This window comes from Amphiprion ocellaris, chromosome 21 (assembly GCF_022539595.1).
Source record: "Amphiprion ocellaris isolate individual 3 ecotype Okinawa chromosome 21, ASM2253959v1, whole genome shotgun sequence".
In the NCBI taxonomy this organism is placed as follows: domain Eukaryota; kingdom Metazoa; phylum Chordata; class Actinopteri; family Pomacentridae; genus Amphiprion; species Amphiprion ocellaris.
The window spans coordinates 371,007-391,474 of record NC_072786.1 but is presented as its reverse complement, the minus strand read 5'-3'; the positions used below and the strand labels follow the sequence as shown (position 1 = coordinate 391,474).

Below are 20,468 nucleotides of genomic sequence, written 5' to 3'. Positions count from 1 at the left end.
ACGCTAAAGGTCCGACAGGACAGACGGAGACGCTGAAGATCCGACAGGACAGACGGAGACGCTAAAGGTCCGACAGGACAGACGGAGACGCTGAAGATCCGACAGGACAGACGGAGACGCTAAAGGTCCGACAGGACAGACGGAGACGCTGAAGATCCGACAGGACAGACGGAGACGCTGAAGATCCGACAGGACAGACGGAGACGCTAAAGGTCCGACAGGACAGACGGAGACGCTGAAGATCCGACAGGACAGACGGAGACGCTAAAGGTCCGACAGGACAGACGGAGACGCTGAAGATCCGACAGGACAGACGGAGACGCTAAAGGTCCGACAGGACAGACGGAGACGCTGAAGATCCGACAGGACAGACGGAGACGCTAAAGGTCCGACAGGACAGACGGAGACGCTGAAGATCCGACAGGACAGACGGAGACGCTAAAGGTCCGACAGGACAGACGGAGACGCTGAAGATCCAACAGGACAGACGGAGACGCTGAAGATCCGACAGGACAGACGGAGACACTAAAGGTCCGACAGGACAGACAGAGACGCTGAAGATCCGACAGGACAGACGGAGACGCTAAAGGTCCGACAGGACAGAAGGAGACGCTGAAGATCCAACAGGACAGACGGAGACGCTAAAGATCCAACAGGACAGACGGAGACACTAAAGATCCGACAGGACAGACGGAGACGCTGAAGATCCAACAGGACAGACGGAGACGCTAAAGATCCAACAGGACAGACGAAGACGCTGAAGATCCAACAGTCAGTTAGCAGGAGGTCGGGAATTAAACTTCCTGCTTTATTAGAAACTTGAACTCACCGTCTCAGGAAAAATAATCTCTTTATTTAACAAACAATAGAAAACTTCTTTTACAGAAAAACTCACAGTGATGAACTAAAGATCAGTTAATTTAATGAAATAAGAGAAAGAATTAAAAGTGAGGAAAAATATAAACAGTCTTTAGTGATAAATTAGACAAATGCAGCTCAATGAGGATTAACCTGAGAAACAAATTGGACAAAGAAGAGCAAAAGAGGAAACAAACGGAGGAAACTGTAAAAAATAAAACTGTAAAAAATAAAACTATAAAAGATGACACTAAAAAATGTAAAAGATGAAACTATAAAAGACAACACACAGAGAGATTAATAGAGCTAAAGACAGGATCTAAAACAGTGGAAAACATCAGGGAGCTGAAGGATCTGCTGGTGGTTAAACAGTGGACCAGAGGACAGTGAACCAGTGGACAGTGGACGTTCTTCAGGTTGGACGTTCTTCAGGTTGGACGTTCTTCAGGTTGGACGTTCTTCAGGTTGGACGTTCTTCAGGTTGGAGCAGAGGTCTAGTGCCCCCTGCAGGCCAGATGTTCAGCTCTCCCGTCTGTCTGGATGCTTGCTGTCGGTGTTTCTGTCTTCAGTCCGGCTACGTGTCCCCGACGACTCGCTGTCAGAGCGTCGAGTCGGAGAGTCTGAGCCGCTCCCAGTTTACAATCACAACAAGGAAGAGCAGCTTTCAGCACCGACCTCCACCCAGAACCAGAACCAGAGCAGACCGATGGACCAGATAAGGAACACCTCAATCATCTCAGCAGCTTCCTCTGAGCTCCACCCACAGCTCAGATCTGTCTGTAGTTTATTAAACAGACACGAAGTTCAACCTTCAGACCATGAAACCAGACGGAGGATGTCTGGAACCTTCAAAACCTGAAGACGGAGCAGAAAACATGAAATAAAGGACAAGACGACAACAAAGATGAGACAAACAGAATAAATCAGAGCAACTGAAGACACCAGCTGGTTCTAGATATGAAGAAACAGTCGAAGAAAAATGATGAAAAAGACGCAACAAAGAGATGAAAACTGGAGAAGCAGTTCCAATAAACACTCATTTACCTGAAGTCCAGCCTCTCTGGGCTAGTTTGTATATCTTTGTGGTAATTGTGTGTATCTTTGTGGTAGTTTTGTGTATCTTTAGTATCTCCTCAGCAGGACAGTAAAGCGTGATGTTTCAGGAGCAGCAGGAGTTATAAATAAGTGTTCCATGAAGAACGCTGTGAGGAGGAGCTGAGGATGTTCTGGAGAACATTCAACAGCTGATAAAATGCTGGATGTGATCAGAGGTTATTTTTAGGTTGTTTTGGGAGGAGGTTCTGCTGCTGCTGCTCCACCCAACTGTCAGGAATCACTTCTAATACAAACCTTCTGAAGGTTCCACCAACGTTCCTCAGCAGAACTCTGAGCTGCTTCAGCCTGATGTTGACCAAACACCATCTGATGAATGATCCCGCTGATCACTTCTACTATTGTTTACTTTAACCTCCTATTTTAGATTCTTACCATAGTTTGCTGTTTTATATCTACATTTTCACTTTTTTCATACATTGAACTTTAAATCATCATTTTCTCCATCCTTGACTTTTTAATCACAGTTTCGACTTTTTCCATCAATCTTTTGTATAATTTCACTTTTTAAATCGTAATTTTGTGTTTTGTGTCAAATCTTTAGCTTTAGTGTCATTTTTTCACTTTTTTATAATTTAGATTTTTTTCCACAGTTTTGACATTTTAAACTATAATTCATAAATTATTAAATTATAAATTAAATAGTTTATATGATGTAATTTATAATTTCTTAAACTTCAGAGCCCCAGAAGATCATTTCAACCTGAACACCTCCTGACGAAAGCAGCAGATGAAGCTCAACCAAAAGCTTCTGAAGCAGCTCAGCTGTCTTCAGGGTCTGACTGGACTCAGCGTCACAGGTTCCTCTGGTTCCTCTGGTGTCTATGGTTCCTCTGGTTTCTATGGTTCCTCTGGTTTCTATGGTTCCTCAGCATCACAGGTTCCTCTGGTTCCTCAGGTTCCTCTGGTTCCTCAGGTTTCTCTGATTTCCTCTGGTTCCTCAGGTTCCTCTGGTTCCTCAGGTTTCTATGGTTCCTCTGGTTCCTCAGCAACACAGGTTCCTCTGGTTCCTCAGGTTTCTCTGAGTTCCTCTGGTTCCTCAGGTTTCTATGGTTCCTCTGGTTTCTATGTTTTTTATGGTTTCTATGGTTTTTATGATTCCTCAGGTTTCTATGGTTCCTCAGGTTCCTCTTGTTCCTCAGGATCCTCTGGTTTCTATGTTTTTTAAATGGTTTTTATGGTTTCTATGGTTTTTATTGTTGGACCTTCAGCTGAGAACCAACGTTCAGTCCAAACTTCTGTCCTAACCCTCTGTCATGGTGGTGGATCTGGACCTGGATCAGTAGATCTGAATGTACCTCAGTAGAGGTTATAGCTGGTTGTAGCTGGTGTTAGCAGGTTGTAGCTGGTGCTAGCTGGTGTTAGCAGGTGTTAGCTGGTTGTAGCTGGTGTTAGCAGGTTGTCGATGGTGTTAGCAGGTTGGAGCTGGTTGTAGCTGGTGTTAGCTGGTTGTGGCTGGTGTTAGCATGTTGTAGCTGGTTGTAGCTGGTGTTAGCTGCTGTGAGCTGGTGCTAGCTGGTGTTAGCTGGTGTTATGTGGTTGTAGCTGGTTGTAGCAGGTGTTAGCAGGTGTTAGCTGGTTGTAGCTGCTTTTAGCTGGTGTTAGCAAGTGTTAGCTAGTGTTAGCTGGTGTTAGCAGGTGTTAGCTGGTGTTAGCAGGTTGAGCAGGTTGGACTGAAGCTTGTTCAGTTTAACCTTCTTCAATGCTGTTCAAAGATGAAAGTCAAACCTGAAACAGGAACACGAGTGTTCAAACATTGATGTTTCTCAGTGTGAAGTTGATGGAACAGGAGCTCTGAATGTTTAAATTGACTACAACCTTTCTTTTATTATTTAATGTGAACTGTTAGGTTCAACCTGTTTGTCGTCTATCAACAGAACCAGTTTTTAGAACACATTTCTCTGATTCCACTCAACCGTAAATGTTGTCTAATTCTTCTGGTTTGAGAATCAGCTGATGCTCTGAGATACATTTTCACAGTTTTTGATATTTTACAAACCAACAATCCTTTTTAAAGAAAAATTCGGAGGTTCTTGATGTGAAATATTTTTGTAGTTCTGATTATTATTTAGCATAATTTTCCCCAATGAGATGTAGATCTGAGATAGAAACAATCTGCTGCTCTGTCTCTGTTCTGGTTTGTTTGATTTTTATGCAAAACATACAAAACTAAATCTGAAGAGCATCTATGAACTGAAGACTGTGCATCCAGTGAATAAAATGATTCTGTGATTGTTGGACGTCCAGATGCTGCTTTTATCTTCAGCAGCTCAGAGCTTCAGATCTTGGACTGGTTGCTGTGACGTCTGAGTCGAGGATTCCTGCTGCTCCTCATGAATGAATGAACGAGTGTTTCATGTGGAAATTGTTATTCTAACCACATACAGAAGTGTTTCTGGGCTGTTATGGAAAAGTAATTTGAGCAATTACAGAGGAGGGACGTGTGTCGGGGGTTTCCCAGAACACTTTCCTCTGCAGCAGCGTGGAAACTCTGGTGACTTTATGAGGAACCGAACTGATGCATCTGATGACCAGTTCAGGGTTTATTTAAATAGCAGCAGCTACAAGCTAACATGCTAACTCTACATTAAATCTGCTACATACCAGCATGACTGCAAAGACACACAAAACTAACACAAGTTCAAATATTGACAAAGGACCAAATGATTCTGTATGTTGATTTCAGAACATGTGGTTCAAGACGCTGAAATCAGGGTGTTGGTTTTACATTGTTTGATTTGAGCTGTTGGTTTCAGGGTGTCAGATTCAGGGTGTGGTTGGGTTGAGGGTGTTGGATTCAGGGTGTTGGGTTGAGGGTGTTGTTGGGTTGATGGTGTTGGATTCAGGGTGTTGGGCTGATGGTGTTGGATTCAGGGTGTTGGGCTGATGGTGTTGGATTCAGGGTGTTGTTGGGTTGAGGGTGTTGGATTCAGGGTGTTGGGCTGATGGTGTTGGATTCAGGGTGTTGTTGGGTTGAGTGTGTTGGATTCAGGGTGTTGTTGGGTTGAGGGTGTTGTTGGGTTGAGTGTGTTGGATTCAGGGTGTTGTTGGGTTGAGGGTGTTGTTGGGTTGAGTGTGTTGGATTCAGGGTGTTGTTGGGTTGAGGGTGTTGTTGGGTTGAGGGTGTTGGATTCAGGGTGTTGTTGGGTTGAGGGTGTTGTTGGGTTGAGGGTGTTGGATTCAGGGTGTTGTTGGGTTGAGGGTGTTGGATTCAGGGTGTTGGGCTGATGGTGTTGGATTCAGGGTGTTGGGCTGATGGTGTTGGATTCAGGGTGTTGTTGGGTTGAGGGTGTTGGATTCAGGGTGTTGGGCTGATGGTGTTGGATTCAGGGTGTTGTTGGGTTGAGTGTGTTGGATTCAGGGTGTTGTTGGGTTGAGGGTGTTGTTGGGTTGAGTGTGTTGGATTCAGGGTGTTGTTGGGTTGAGGGTGTTGTTGGGTTGAGTGTGTTGGATTCAGGGTGTTGTTGGGTTGAGGGTGTTGTTGGGTTGAGGGTGTTGGATTCAGGGTGTTGTTGGGTTGAGGGTGTTGTTGGGTTGAGGGTGTTGGATTCAGGGTGTTGTTGGGTTGAGGGTGTTGGATTCAGGGTGTTGGGCTGATGGTGTTGGATTCAGGGTGTTGTTGGGTTGAGTGTGTTAGATTCAGGGTGTTGTTGGGTTGAGGGTGTTGTTGGGTTGAGTGTGTTGGATTCAGGGTGTTGTTGGGTTGAGGGTGTTGTTGGGTTGAGGGTGTTGGATTCAGGGTGTTGTTGGGTTGAGGGTGTTGTTGGGTTGAGGGTGTTGGATTCAGGGTGTTGTTGGGTTGAGGGTGTTGTTGGGTTGAGGGTGTTGGATTCAGGGTGTTGTTGGGTTGAGGGTGTTGTTGGGTTGAGTGTGCTGGATTCAGGGTGTTGTTGGGTTGATGGTGTTGGATTCAGGGTGTTGGGTTGAGGGTGTTGGCTTCAGGGTGTTGTTGGGTTGATGGTGTTGGATTCAGGGTGTTGTTGGGTTGAGGTGTTGCTTGAGGACACTGTACTCAGGCTGGATTTTAATTGCTGAAACTGAAGAACATAATTTGCAGAAATGATTGAAGTTTTTTCACATTCATGAAGATACACAACAATAAACACAAAGTAGAAAACTAAATTACATCTAGAAACACGTTAAGTTGCTTTTTCTCGTTAATCATGAAACTTGTTCAATATGTTTTAAAGGCACTGAAGACGTAAATATTCTGCAGGAGACCAGAGCAGGATTATTGGATAGATGATTATTAGATAGTTGTTTTTTTTAACGTAAAACTTTAAACCTCTCAATATTTACAAATAACCCCCTGAGCAGGTTTCATTCAGGTCCTAATTTCTGCAATTAAAAACCTCTAATTGAAGGTTCAGTGTTTGTTCCTGCAGCTCCACCTGCGAGCTGATTGGCTGCCTCTGCTCCCAGCCCCCCCCCCCCCCCCCCCCCCCCCCCCCCCCGGTCCAATCAGCGGACAGGATGTGGACCCTCCTGCTGATTGCGGCTCTTTGTTTTGGTTCCACCTGGTTCTGATTTGCAGCTGAGTGTTTTGGTTGGCCGGCGGCTGTCACAGTCGCCTCTTTGTGCTTCGTCCTCTCCACTTTTATTTCCTTCTACATGCAGCTCGGCTTTTCTCCGTCCGGTCAATTGAAGCCACATCAGCCCTCATTATGACGGGGTTAATGGCTTTAGTAGAGGTGCTTTTTACTGGTGCTGCTGGTTCTGCTGGGCCTCTCAGCCAATTACAGTAATCAGAGCCAATAGGTGGAAGCAGCAGAGGAGCCACATGTGGAGGTTAAGGTGTAAAACAATCTGCTCTGCTGCAGAATAACTCCTTGTTTGAATCATATTTACTGTTTCCAACTGGGTGAGAACCTCCAGCTGGGACATTTTCAATATAATAATGCAGGAAACCCTGCAGAGATGGAATCAGTCACCCAGAACTGACATTCATATACAGAAATGTGTTTTAATGGAGACCTGATTCTATTTTCTGGCAGCGTCATGACAAAATGTTCCTATTCATATTTGGCGAATCATAAATATTCACTTTTTGCTTCAGTTTGGTCCTTGAATGAGCCATCATTTTCCAGTTAAAGTGTAAATTCAAGGTTCCAGTGTGGTTTAATAATAATTACACATTAAGATGTTTAAAGAGTTTAGAAGACTTTCATCTTCAGACTGAACTACAGAGTTTAGATCTCTATGAAGCCATGGATCTGTCATCAGTTCATCTTTATTTCAACCAGCAGCTGAGTTCTGTCAACCCGTTCATCCACCCCAACCTCCTCCATGTCCCTGATCCTCAACCAGCTGCTGGTCCACAGCAGTCCTGAAGTCCAGGTCCAGAAAAACACCAAACAGTCAAAAGTTTCATTTACAGACATCCTCAAATGTTAAACTTCTGGATATTAGGAGGAAACCTGTTGCATGTTTATGTGTCCGTCATGTTTTTCTCTTTGTTGGGTTTTTGTGTCTCTCAGGTTTGGTTTTGTGTCTATTTGTGGTCATGCTGCATGCTTGCTGTTGTTTTTGTCTCTTTGTTTTCTGGTTCCACTGATGCTGTGTTCTAGTTGAATAATTATTTCATCACGGTTGCCTTCAGCTGAATGTTCTAACAAACCCAGTCACTGATGATCATTTTCCATCAAGTCAAGAAAAGTCTTGAAGTAGTTTTTTTCTTTGATATTTTCTCTAAACCAATAAAAGTCCTCCATCTATGGGATGCAGAGAGTCTTCAGGTTGATCAGTGCTGGTTGTAAAGTGACTGATGGCTGCCTTCTGACTCCAGCATCTGGACCTTCACCTCATTCAACCCCTTTATTTTTAGACTGTGGAGGGTCCGAGGTCACTTCCTGTAGCTGAGAGACATGTGTGATTGGAGCTGGAAAACCAATAAGAGCTGAGGACACAACAAATAAAAATAATAATGAAGAAGAAGTTCTAGGAGCAGCATCAGCTCCTCTGGTTCCATGTTGGTGGTTTAGAAGCTCATCCTGAAGCTGTCTGAAGCAGAACTTTAAGTGAAGACACGAACCAACAGAGTCTGGAGCTGTTGGAGGTCGCCTTGGAGATGATGTCATGTCAGGCTAAATTTAGCGGCTATGATTAATGAGCTGCTGTCGGCGTCTTTGCCTAAAAAAACATTTGTAGGTGGTTCGCTGATGAGCCGAATCCTCACCAACAGAAGCTTCTGTCTTCAGTTCCTCCTTGACATTAAACCCTAAAACAGACGCTTCTCTCAGCACCTTTAACTACCTGAAGAACTTTGGTTCTCCTACATGTTTAACTTTAGAACCAGCAGCCAGCTTCATGTCCAGACCTTCTGGATCTCTGCTTGCTAGTGAAGCCTTCAGGTTTGATCATCTGCAGCTACATGAAGCTTCAGAACCAACAGAAACACACTAAAAGCCTTTTATGGAACCTCCATGTGATGTTCTGGATCTAAACTGGTTGTCTGAAGTCCAACCATGATGAGAACATTGTTCTGGTTCCACTCCATAGCTTTTTACTGTCCTCACTTTGATTTGATTTCAGTTTTTATTGGTGCAACAACAAACAAACAAAAACCACTGACTTTAGCATGGGGGACGGTTGGCCTGGTGGTTCAGATCCTGGTCATGGTCCAGTGAAGGACCCTTAGACAAGGTCCTTGGTGCCACCTACCGACACCACCGTTCAATAGTCTGGTGTCACGTAGAAATGTCCTTATTGTTGAAAGAAAAGCATTTTTTTTTCCCAATGTAGATAACATTAAATGAATGATAAATCCAGTGTAGACATTGTTAATGTGGTAAATGACTATTGTAGCTGGAAACAGCTGATTTTTAATGGAATATCTCCATAGAGGTACAGAGGAACATTTCCAGCAACCATCACTCCTGTGTTCTAATGCTACATTGTGTTAGCTAATGGTGTTGAAAGGCTCATTGATGATTAGATGATTAGATTGATGATTATGTTAGTAGAAGCAGTCAGAAGCAGCATTTTTTCTTGACTTAAACACTTCCTTCGATTTGAGAGTTTGTAGATTTTCCTGCTGTTATTTACAGATCATTCAGATTTTTCTGGCTCTTATCTGACAGTAAACTGAATGTTTGGACCAAACAAGCCTTTTACTGAGGATTTGTTCTGTATTTTAAACCAAATGATGAATCATGTAATCATTGGATCAGAGGAAGTTGAAACAGTTATCAGTCCTCTTATTGATCAGTTATCGGTAAATGAAGGAGCTGTGAGGATGTGGAGCAGAAGAACCATGGTGATGAAGATGATGATGAAGGGTTGGGATAGGGGGAGACTGATGGGAAAAGCAGCGTTGTGGGAGAAGCCATGATGACGAGGTGTGACTAGGAAGCTTCAGGAACCCTTAGAGAGACGACCGATAGCCGGATCCTCCTCCAGCTGCTGAGGACGAAGACCAGAACACCAGCTGTCTCTTTTTATGGAGCCTTTAATGTTTGAAAGTTTGAAAGAGTTTTACAGCGCAGACACACAGGAGGGTAAAAAAAAGATTAAAACAAGTGAGAAATGCCAGTCAGAACAATATTAAACACTAAAGTCTCTAACAGGAGAGAAAAAGCTGCAGAGATTCCAAAATTCCAGCAAAATGTTTTCATGCCTCAATTTCAGAAACACTGAAAACTAAATTTAAAAAAAACACCTCTCAGTGTTACAATACAGGAGGACCAAATATTAGATTAAATGTCCAAATACTAGACTGCTTTTGTGTCCTTTTGAGTTTGACATGTTCTAATTAATTCTGTTTAACTAACAAAGTACCCAGGAGCAATGTTCCCTGTAATTTTTCCTGAGTCTGAGCAAACACACAAACTCCCTGAGCGTCCCTTGGACCACTGTGAGCAACATCAGACGTGTGCACTGTGGTCACACCAGCATCACATCCATTCAAGTTACATGGTTCATTAAAAGAATCAAATTACAGCATTTACATTTCTGTTAAAACACTTTGTCAACAGGAGCCAGTTGAAGGCTGCAGTGATTTTAGTGACACTACAATGTATAAGAGTGAAGTTATTGAATATTTGTCTCTCTTTACTGTTGCAGAGGTTTTGCAAATTGCAGACGGACCCTGTTCACTCCATAGACACCAATGTTATTCCTGTAGCTTGAAAGACAGCTACTTTTGATAAAACTGGGCTTGTAGCACATTGTCTGCCTTGCAACAATGGGAAAGAGGCACCGTTTATGTTTTGACAACCTATATCTAATGAGTTATTGATGCTGGAAGTCCCAATCTGTGAATATCTTTCCAACTTTACTGAACTTGGGGCCACTACCACCTAAGGAGTGATATATTTAATTTTGAAAAAAGCATTTAGCCATACTTAAAGCTTTAAGTGCTTTATTAACACGGAACTAAAAATTTTGTATTGTTTTATTATCACAGGTTCTGCCTGAAAAGAGGTGGCATCATTTTAAACAGTGAAATCAAACTAATAAAATGTAATGACTAACCAGTGAGCAATACTGGATTCTGCAAAAACATAAACAACTTTTTTTATATCTAAATCTTATCTTAACACAGTTAATGTATTAACTTATTTTTGTGTGTATGCATGTATTTATTGATTTATTTAGTACTGTTAACATATTAGAGTTCTGAGTGAATTTTTCTTAAGATAGGCAAAGGCCATTTATTGATTACATACAGGCTGTTAAATGTTTATTAAAAACTAAAAAACATTTAAAAAAAAAACAACTTAGGCATTTATTGAGTCACTAAAATACTGTAGAGTACAGACCACATCAGCATGATTATAAGCATCCTCTAGTAAATGAACAACCAGATACTGATGTCTCTCACCATATGGACTTCAGGAGATGATTAGATGATGATAAACTGTGACCTACTGGTTGGGTTCTCTCTGTTCTCATGTTTCTTACATGTTTGTCCCCTGACAGCCGGGTCCTAATGTTTTTTGAGCAACACACCATACTATGACGTTTTTACAATGATGGTTCTACTATGGAACCAGTTTGACATGTTCAGGTGTTCTTTGTGTGAAAACTCAGAGATTTCAGGGATCAGAAGGTGGTTTTCAACTTTCTTTGTTAACTTTCTGCTTCAACTTTAAACTAAATTTCCTTGACTAACCCCGCCCTCTGGACTTCCAGGAAGCTGTGTTCCTATTGGCTGTCCAGGTGGCTGCTTGGTGTTATCAGGAACACCTGAGCAGCTCAGTGTCTTCCTGCTTTATTTAGCTGCAGACAAACATTTCCTCTGCTTCTCTTCACCACTGGACCTGGTTTGGCTCCATTGCTTTAGTTTGTTCTTTAGGCGTTGGCTTGCAGCTTCCAGCAGTAAAATCGTCTTTAATGTGTTTCTTGGTGTGTTTTAGGGCTTTGTACTGGATAGTTGTCTTGGTAAATGTGGTTGTTTAGCCACAGTTAGCACATGGTGCTAATGTGTGCGGTGATTAGTGGATTTGGTGCAGCTGAGTTGTGTCTTTATCTTGGCTGTAGTGAGTCTTCAGAGGTTTTTGGTCAGACACATTCTGTATTCTTGTTTGAGAACCAACGTTGGTTGTCCAGAAGGTAAGAGTTCCTGTCCTGATTCTCTGTTCTCAGAGGTTCTCTGGTAGGCTGCAGGAGACTTTAGCGTTTGGGTTGTGCTAGTTTGGTTTTTGTATGGTTTCATTTGGACGACTATCTTGAGGCCCCTCCATGTGGTTTAGTGAGGTTTTCTGGAACAGTTCTACAAAGCAACCTGCAGCAGAAGAGACTTTGAGAGTTTTTAGGAAGTTCTGGAGACCAGACTTTAGAGCAGCAGAAACATTTGTCAGCAGTTTGAGCAGGAGAAGGTGAGCTTCAGAGTAGAAATGAGATGGAAACCTTCTTGACCCGTGTGGTGAGGTCCTGTACCAAGAGTTTGAGCAGGTTGTGAAGAGTCTGTAGTTCTTTGGTCTGAAAGCACAAGAAGAGTCGACTCATTAAAGGAGAAAACGGGAGATATTGTTGGTTCTTCTGTCACTCTGCAGTTTCCAGTTTCCTTAGACTGAATATCAAGTTTATATTTTAAATGATTTACCATGTGAGCCCAAGAAGACTTCAATAAACTCCCTCCATCCCCTGGACACAACACAATTTATTATTTTATTACCATGTTAAATCTTTTTTTTTTGTTTGTTTTTGAGTTTTAATAAGAGTTTTAGCATAGTTTTTTCTCTTTGCTTGTTTAGTTTTGTAATCTGTATGAAAGGTGCTAAACAAATAAAGTTGAATTGATAAACTGAATAATTGACTAACTCATGATTGTGACAACAGAAGTATTTTCATTGTGATTTAAGAGCTTGTTTCATTTTTAAGGTTGGGGTTAAAATCTTGACATTAATTTGATAATTAAAGAAATAAACTACAGTAAAAAAGCAATTAAATCAAAGGAAAAAAACACAATATAATAAAACTTTTAAAAAGAAAATTAAACATTAAATACAGTTAAATTATATTAGACAAAATATTTAATTTGATGATTAAACGGAAGATACAAAGCATGTAATTATGAAATTAAACAAAATTTTTTAAAAATATTAAACATTAAAGATGAAATATTTTAGATAAACATTTAAAAAATACAATTAAACAAGAATATTACACATTTAGAAAAATACAAAACATTTAATTAGACGAATAAACCTTTAAAAGTCAAAACATTTAATTAAAAAATCTAATGTTTAATTAGAAAATTAAATCTTAAAGACAATAAAACTTTAAATAGGAATTAAACAGAAAATAAAATGAAGCATTAAAAAAGAAAAACATTAAAAGGTGATAAAACATTTAAAAAGAAAAACCTTAAAGATTTAATTGAAAAATTAAACATTGGGAAAGAAAAGGAAATTTTTCAAACAAGCCGATAAAACATTTGAAAAAACAACAAACATTAAAAAGACAAAACATTTCGAAATCAGATCAGACATTAGAACAAAATAAAAGGTGAGAAAAGAGCAAAACTAAACATTTAAGAAGAATCAAACTAAAGATAAAACATTTGAAAAGACACCAGTTAAACTTTAGAAGATCAAATTAAACAGAAGAAACAATAAAATGATCAAAAGAGCAACAACAGATAAAGGTATTAAAGTGTTGTCTAGTCTGAAATGAAAACATCAAGTTGTTTCTTCAAACATTTCCTCTTTCTATGTTCTTGGTTTGATTGTGGACAGATTTACTAAGAACTCATTTCAGAAAACTGATTTCCAGATAAAGTCTACTAGTAGTTGAAGGCATTTATCAAACTAATGTTACCTTCTGATCTCCACAAACTTTACTGTTCAGTGAAGAGAATCAAAGTTTGTTGAGGATTTCTAAAAAACCCACAGGTGAAGGTCTGAGAAGAACTCAGATGGACGATCTAAATGTGAAATCAAGACTCATGGTCACAAGTTTTAAGGCTTCTGTTAACCAGAAAGTTCAAACTAACAGAGAAGTACTGAGAAACTTTTAAGATTTCAGTCCTCAGACTGTCTGAAGGTTCAATCTAACTGAGAACTACTGTGGGACTTAGAAAATTTCAGCCCTCAGACTGTGTGAAAGCTCAGGTCCTGAGGACTCGGGAGGTGTGGAGGCTTTGGAAAGTCTTGGAACTGAGGGTTCAACCCTCCAGCTCAAAGGCTGAAGTCCAACCTCCTGAGAAAAACGGTCGAGTCGAGACTCGAGTTAAAAAAAAAACTCGAAAACGACAAAAAATAGATGATAAATGCGCAAAAAAAAGAAAAATTAGTATCTGAGCGAGTAGCTCAGGGAGTAAGAAGACAGACTCCCAAATGGAAAGTCGCAGGTTCGAGTCCTGCCACTGGCCTTTTTCTTTCTTTGTCTTTGTCAGGATTTTCAATAAATTTAAGAAGGGTCTGGTCTTGAACCAGCGACCTGCAGCTCCACAGGCAAATCCTTAACTCAGATGAAAAAATATAAATTCGTCGTCCCTTTGGCATCGTAGTTCCCGAAGTGACCACATGGGTGGAGCCAAGGAGGAGTCTGGGTGGAGTCAGGGCGGAGAGTAGGCGGGGAGGTGGGTGGCGGCCTCCCCCCTCTACTCCCCCACCACCCACCACACCTTCCCCCGCCCGACGAGTTCTTCGAGTCTCCACGAGTTCTTCGAGTCTCCACGAGTTCTTCGAGTCTCCACAGGTTTTCCCCAGTTTCTGGAGTTTCCACCAGGTCCGAGGCAGAGCAAGTTGTCATGAAGAGGTGTTGAAGTCGGCCAGGATGGACTGACTTTTTACAGCGACTAGAAGGAAGACGACTAGAAGAGCAGGTCTTTAACCACCATCCATAAAATCCATGGAGTCGCTCCACAGAAATGAAGGGAGATCAACTTTTATCAACCTCCATCCAGATGTTCAACTTCATATCTTTATTTGGAGATTTTTAGCACCACAAACCTTTAGTATCACACTTTATTATCATTTATTAGGACTTTAATGGAATCCACCAGCAGATTTAGTTTTTGTTGACAAACTTTATTCTAGTCGTCGTGGGACTGCAGTATTTAAAACTCTTCCTTCTATTTGACCTCATGTTTATTAGTTTTAGTGGAGAAAGTTATTTTGTCAATTAATCTCTTAAAAACCAAATAATAAATTGGATTAGTCAAGAGCTTTAAATTTCTTACTTTGTCATATTTTAAGTATGACAAAAAAATAGAAAAATAAAGCATCTTGAGACAATTTGACCTGTAATTGGCATTATATAAATAAAATAGAATTTAAATTGCATGTATCTTGTAATGTTGGAGTAATTCAGCCATATATGTTGGAAAACACATTTTCTTTGTCCATTAATCTGTCGTTTTCTCCAGTAATTCATTTCTTGTTTTGGTTTATAAAATGTCAAACCCAAATATATTCAGTTTACTGTCATAAAAACCAAAAAGATTTACATTCATGATGCAGGAATCAGGCAGTTTTTCACTTTTTATCTTAGTTTAGTCAGAAACATAGTTGATAATGTGTGAATTGTTGCAGCTTGTGAGCCGTAAAAGGTTTTAATCTTTGGGGCCGAGTGTCAGAAAACATTTAGAAACCAACATCAACAAAACACTCAACAAAGATTTGAACATCATTGAAGGGAAATCCAACTTTTGCATGACAATGTCTAATTAAAGGACATTAATTTCCAATGTAAATGTGTGATATATTCATCCTCTGGAGCTTTCTCTTCACATCGTCTTCCACCTGGACTGGTTTGGTCGGGAGCATGTGCAACAAACATTTGAAAAACTGCACTTTAACATCAATGAATGACACTGAAGTTTAATCTCTACATAAATGAGACTGAGTCTGGATGTGCTGCTCTGTCATTAACTCCTAAGTTTAGGGAAAGTTCAAACAAAAGAGGACAGTTCAGATCAGACTTGAGAATGAGCTTATTCTGAACAAACATCTCAGACTTTCTGAGGTTCAGCAACTCCAGCAAGATATTTTAACAACAAGCAACTCAAGAGATCCAGAAGTTGCAGAGAGTTAGCTTTAGCTGAGCCAAAGAACATGTGGGACGCTAACCTAGCAAACATTTCAGACTTTTCTCTGTGAATTCTGAGAAATAATTTACTATTTAATGACAAAGCTACACATCTGAACTCAGTCTCATTAAAACAGACTCTAATTCAGTGTCATCCATCCATATTAAAGTGCAGTTACCCAAAATGTTTGTTGCATGAGCTCCAACAAAACCTGTCCAGGTAGAAGGCCACTTTGACAAACAGGAAGTGGAAGATTCCAAGCAGATTTATAGAAGGGGGAACCGGACTGTACTAAGTGTGGTCCAGTATAGAGGGGTGTTTTGTGGGTTTTTAGGGCTGATAATGATTATTAGTGAGACATTTGGAGTAGATATTCATTTGCAGTAAATGAAAGTATTTAAAATCTTGGAGTTAAACTTAGAAGAACACAAATTCTAACAGAAAACTTTGTTGATACGCTTTTGTTTTGTTTATAGATGTTAAGTTAAAGGAGTTTTATTTGTGACGTATAACCAATCAAATCACTCCAGAAGACAGAGTGACCACAGGTAGATAAAGGTTCAGAGCCAAAGTAGCGCCATTTTTAAATGTATTTATTACAGTAAATCAGTAAAAAATAAAATACTGATAATCAGTAAATCAGTCAGCCCACAATTACTACAATTCTACAATGTATGTCTCTTTCCTTTGACTTGTTATTTGTACAATATACGATGTATATGATGGTGTTTTTTTCATACCAAAGGCTATACTATGATGTTTTCTAAGAGACATACCATGCTACTCTGGTTGTTCTGGCTCTGGGCTGCTGCATTCCTCCTCTGTTGTTTTCTGGATTGTACTCAGCTGCATGCCTTCGTCCACCAGGCCTCCGTTGACTCGTCCCGCCTGCCGTCTCTGGAGCTGAAGCTGGATTGGAACAGACCAAAGTACAGTCCAATCACGATGCCAGCTGCCTCTCAAAAGGCTCCTTCATCTGGCAGGTGGCGGCACTTCTTCTGAGGGGAAGCTGAGCTGGTCCAGCAGAACTTTGGAGATGTGTTCCAGTGGTTGGTGGATGTGTGGGGAGATAGAGAGGGACCTTTGAATTGTTCACAAAGGAAAACAGGGAACCCATTGGTAGTTTTAGTTTAGGCTGCTACTGAGGTGTGTTTTGGGGTTTTAAGAGGTGAACAGGAAGAGGTTTTTTTCCTATTGATTATCTTTTACTTTGTTCCTGGTTGGAATGCCCATCAATGTCAACATGAAGTTCACTTTTAGTTCTGTTTATTTATTTTTATTTTACTAACACCCATTTGCTTTTAACCCCCTCACATGTTGTGTTGTTGTAAACTTACTCTTTCAAATAAATTCTCATCTAAGCCTCTGGAAACCAGCGTTTGGACTGTTTTTGTGTTGCTCCTCACCTACTGACAGCTGTGGACTAAAGGCTAAACTGTGACATTTTTAGAGCGACATGCTATACTATGATGTTTGTTGGGCAACACGCTATACTATAGGCTTTTTTAAGTGACATATTACTGTGATGTTTTTTTGTTTTAGTTTTTTTTTGTTTTTTTAGCAACATATAAGAATTCGAACAGTTTAAAAGTTACTATACTTTTACTTGTGCAATGAAATTATTATTCTATGGCATTTTTTAGATGACATATTATACTCTGATGTTTTCTTGAATAACATACTATTTTGACAATATACTGCACTATGACATTTTTTGAACCACATATCATACATGACAATTTTAGGCAACATCCTATCATTTTGCACTTTTTGAACCACATAATTATTTATGTTTTGTTTTTTTTTTCTTGCCAACATGCTGTACTATGAACTACAGGCCATACTATGTTATTCTTGAGTAAAGCATACTATACTTTGACATTTTCTGAACTACATCCTATACTATGGCGTTATACACAGAGTGCTTTGGTTACATGTTGATTTATAATCTAGATTTTTTTCTGTTTTGTTTTTTGACAGGATTACCACAGACCTGACTGTGAACACCGTCGACACCCACCTCAGGGAGACGCTGCCTAAGATCTCAAGGCTGCTTGGTTGTGGTCTTTCTGGCACGTACTCTTCCAAGATGAGCCGGGAAGTTTAACACTGATGGAATGACACCAGGTCTAAGCCGACAAACTTCCACTTCCTCCTCAACCCATAGTCTCTGGGAAACCTACATGGAGTAAGAAAAGTAGACAGAGAAGTAATTAAGTCTGTACACAACATATTAAAAAGAAATCATGCTAATAAATTAAGTACAAAGAACCGAATTCGCCAATATACTGGAGACCAGAGCTATTTAATTTGATAAGTATAACCTTGTTTAGTAACATTTCAATTATTTGAGAGCAGTCCTAAAGAACTGCCTGTAATCCCAATCATAAAATGGGTTTGGAGGAAGAACATAGATGGTAATCTGGATATACATGAGTTAGGCTTTATAACTACTATTGGTAGTATTGGTGGTAGTAATAGCAATGCGACTACTACTAGTAGTAGTGCTGGTACACTAACTACTGCTGCTGATACTGGCACTGCTACTACAACTTGTAATACTATTACAAATGCTGATACTACTTCTACGACTCTGACAGCTGTTTATACTACTGCTGCTTGTACTTTTAGTATTACTACAACTGCTTGTACAACTATACTACAGCTACTATTAATCGTCTGGTATTTGGTTGTCAAGCTGCTAGCTCGCCTTAGTGTTTTGCTAGTGGCTAACTAGTTAGCTCTCATAGACTGGAAGCTCTCAACAAGATTTCATAATGAAAAAAGAGCCCAAAACTATTCTTACCTATGAAAAGTCATTCCAAGTTTCCTTGTCTCAATCGTACGACGTAGTGTGTAACTGTATGCAGCACAGTGAGCCGGCATACTACTTGTTTCCATTTTCACGCCGTCTGCATCAACGGAATGCACTGAAACTTTGCCCCACTAGCTTAGCCTCGCTGTAGTACGCAGCTCAAAGGGGCGTGTCCTATCTACTCATTCATATCTATGACAACAATGGTGGCTGCACATAAGGACGCCTGACGTTGATTAGCTGCGTAAATACCATTATATACAGTCTATGGTAAATACGTATGTGAATCGCATCATTGGCTGCAGCAGCCAGTCACCGGTCACTCACTGACTCACACTGAAAAGTAGCACAGAATGAATTGTTACGTGTTTATTTTATTTACAATTTAGGTTGGATTTTTTTTTGTGCGCAGATTTTCTGTGCGCAGAGACCGTGTCAGCAGTGCGCAATTGTGCACACACACAGCTTAGAGGGAACAGTGGGCAGGAGTGAATCTTTACAGCTGAAGGTGTTTTTACTACCTGTTATGTGTTTTCATCAAGTTCCTCAATATAATTTTAGTTTTAAATGAATGAACACAATAATTGATTTTAAAGGACACATGATAGGAAGATATCATCAACCAAAATCCAGCAAAATGTGTTGGATTTTTGTTGATTTTTTGGTGAATGTTCTTAAGAAACATTTCTTTTTTTTCCACCAAAAAATATTGAAAATTTTCCCAAAAATGTTGAAAATGTGGACATCAGAAGTTTCACTGTGAAAGTAGTTTTTTCCCCCACATTTTCAAAATTTAAAATGGATCAATCTGACCTGCAGGACGACACCAGGGTTAAAGTGGGACTGATGGAACGTTGAATCTTCTGGGGTTGAAGAGGAGCCTCTCAGTGAGCTGCTGCCATGAAACCTGAGCTCTTAATTTGAACAGTTCACAGCAGTAAAGAGCAGTATTAATGTGATCGCCGCCCCCTCGCTCCTCTTCTCTGTCTCGATGGTTTTTCCAGCAGCTTTGATCCTGATCTTCTGCAGCCCACAGTTTCCCTGCAGCCGGCCAAACTCCAGATGAGGTGAGGATCCTCCAGCCGCCCGGAGCTCCACATCCATCCAAATGCTTTTATCAGCTGCTAAACGGTGACATAATATACTGATGGAGGCTCTGTTTACCGAACCACTGTGAGACTTTATTGGACCTGCTGGACACATTGTCTTTCCATTGGCTGCAGGGATCAGAGCAGCTGAATCACTGAGTTAAAGGACACCAGACGCTCATTCAGCCTCAGATTTTCATTCTAAGCAGCTCTGAGTGATTCACAGTTCAGAAACATCAGGATTTATTTCACTGTTAGAACAGCTGATATCCTGTCTTCTGATTGGCCGCTTTGGGAAGCCTGAGGGTGTGAGCAGCACTTTTAAAAAACAAACTCTAAACCTATGAATGTTCTACAGTCACCATGTCTTGATTGAAAATAGTGACTAGAAATAATCAGTTCATGTCAAAGTCAGAGTTCAGTCTGGAATGAATGACTGAAAATACAAAGAACGTTAACAATAGATTTACTTTAAAAAACAACAACAACTAAGATAATCACGTTTAGTGAACCTTCGTGTCGTCCTGCGGGTCAAACTGACCCGTTTTAAAGTTTGAAAATGTAGGGGGAAAATATACATATTTTCACAGTGAAAACTTCCACATTTTCAACATTTTTGGGAAATTTTAGAAAATTTTTTGGCGGAAGAAAGAAATGTTAAAAAAAATGTTTCTTTAAGAACATTCAGAAAAAAATCAACCAAAATCCAGTGAATTTCACTGGATTTTGGTAGATTTTTATGTGAATGTTCTTCAAGAAAATATTAGAACTTTTACTGATATATATGGAATCACTTCAGATATTTTTAGGATTTTTTTTGAGACTTTTATTCATTTTTTGAAAATATTTATTTTTTAACATTATTTTTAAAATGTTAATTTTTTGCCAAATGTGGGGATTTTTTTTAAAAAAATAAAACTTTTAAGGGAAACTTTTAAGGAATTTTTGTAATTTTCTTCCTGAAGATTTTGCAAATTTTAATAAACTTGGGGAATTTTTTTGCTGAATTTTTGGATTTTTTTCTGACAAGGAAACAATATTTTTTGGTGCCTGTAAATGAGGACAACAGGAGGGTTGAAATATTAAGATTCATAAATGATAACACAATGAAATTACC

General features: G+C 40.0%; 1 long non-coding RNA gene across 2 annotated transcripts; it reads right to left on the bottom strand.

The window, feature by feature from the left end:
• Nucleotides 1-9,403: 9,403 nt before the first annotated feature.
• Nucleotides 9,404-19,326, bottom strand: LOC129347835 (uncharacterized). Of its 2 annotated transcripts, none has more exons than XR_008600116.1 (4): nt 19,077-19,326; nt 17,469-17,627; nt 16,225-16,529; nt 9,404-11,892 (listed from the first exon to the last, which is right to left on the bottom strand). It is a non-coding gene; the product is annotated as an uncharacterized LOC129347835 (long non-coding RNA). The 2 variants fall into 2 exon arrangements; XR_008600115.1 differs by lacking the exon at nt 19,077-19,326 and adding an exon at nt 18,255-18,361.
• Between the last annotated feature and the right edge of the window lie 1,142 nt (nt 19,327-20,468).